Source organism: Tamandua tetradactyla, chromosome 8 (assembly GCF_023851605.1).
Source record: "Tamandua tetradactyla isolate mTamTet1 chromosome 8, mTamTet1.pri, whole genome shotgun sequence".
Lineage (NCBI taxonomy): Eukaryota > Metazoa > Chordata > Mammalia > Pilosa > Myrmecophagidae > Tamandua > Tamandua tetradactyla.
In genome coordinates, this window is record NC_135334.1 from 79,566,256 (window position 1) to 79,567,980 (window position 1,725).

The 1,725-nt window shown below is 39.0% G+C and overlaps 1 pseudogene; it reads left to right on the forward strand.

The window, feature by feature from the left end:
* Positions 1–353: 353 nt before the first annotated feature.
* On the forward strand, positions 354–954 carry LOC143643621 (nuclear transcription factor Y subunit beta pseudogene; annotated as a pseudogene).
* Positions 955–1,725: the final 771 nt, after the last annotated feature.

Below are 1,725 nucleotides of genomic sequence, written 5' to 3' on the forward strand. Positions count from 1 at the left end.
GGCCCTCTCCGCCTTCCCATCCTGACCGACCTGGCAACTTTGTCCCGCCGCCCAGCCCCCTGCCCCCCGCGGCATCCGGGCCCCGCTGCCGGCTAGCTGGAGGAGGAGTAGGGAGCTGGGTCGGGGCGAGTCAGGGGGATGCCGGGCACAGGCGCCCCAGCCCATTGGTGGGGAGGAAGCGAGGACCCAGGAGGAGGGAATGTATTTGATCTCCCAGCAGTCCGGCAAAAAGAATTCAGCGTCGGCTTGTGGTCCCTGGACATGCCCCGAAGGCTGAAATAGAGCAAAGACCAGACATGTTTTTAGAGAGGTATTCCTAATCACCACTCAGCGTTCTGACGGTATTTCATGACATGGATGGCGACAGGTCTACAACAAATGTGTCTCAACTAGGAATTTCTGCAGAATATATTGGAGGAAGTCATTACAGAGCTTATACAGCCTCGTGATGATACTGAGGACATTTTCATCATGAAGTTTTATGAAACTTTCAAAAGGAAGTTACAAAGAACAAGTTATATGTCTTCTAACCACAAATGTGGCAAGAATAATGAAAAATGCCCTACCTCAAACAGGAAAGATTGATGCCAAAAGATGCCAAAGTAATTGTTCAAGAATTATGTGAGCTCATCATTTCATAACATCTGAAGCAAGTGAAAAATGTCATCAAGAGAAATGGAAGACAGCCGAGGGAAATGATATTCCTTTGCCATGTCTGCCTCATGCTTTGCCAGTTACACCGAACCTCTGAAATGATACTTTCAGAAGTTCAGAAAGCTATGAAAGTAAAGAAAGGAATTGGGGGAACGGACAAGTTACAGATGGACTAAGTGAAGACCTTGCGGAGGAGGCCTTTACCAGCTGGCTTAATAACTGCCGTGGTCAACAAATGTTATGGTTTATACAACATCGTATCAACAGATTTCTGGTGTTCAACAAATTCAGTTTTCATGATCTGAAGAAATGATGGAATAGGAAATATAAAGAAGCAGAAGAGGTTTTATGATTCCAGAATGGAGATATTAGAAGAAAATGACTGGTTAGAAAGATATCTTTTTATAAATGAAATAGCTGTGATGTAGCTTATTGATGCTTGACTAGTCAAGGTATTAATTCTGACTTGAAAATCTTTTTTATAAATTACTTTAAAGAAAAAATTGGATTTTAAAGGCATTAAAATATTTGTGTTTTGTATGAGGGTTTGTTGCTCTGTATGACTCTGATATGCATTCTAATATTGTGATTTACTGCTGTCAGATTTGTAGAGAGTTTCTTATTTTCATATTGAATTATGCTACTTTCGTAATTCAAGTAAACAGCTGGGCTAATTCATGATGTTTGCCTTTTTTAATAAAATATAAGGATAGAGTTCATTTTGAATGCAAGTTGCCTTTATTATAAATTTGAGTTTGTTTTGGTTATATAATATCTTGCATGAAACCTAGCTAGTTTTAGCTTTGATAGATTTATTTAAATTTTTTTAATTATGGTAAAACTTAGCTTAAGCAGCACCATTTAAAAAAATGTAATTGAAAAACTAAGTGTGAATTCAGAAGCAAATACTGTCTGCCCGATTAAACTCAGTACACGTAATTAGTGCTTACACTGTTCATTGAGCCTATCAAAATAATCTTAGTTATTGGAAGGGTTTTTTTTTGTATGCTGTATGGAGGGGGTAACATTTCATTTTTTTTCCATATGAGAATCCTGTTATTGCAGCAACAT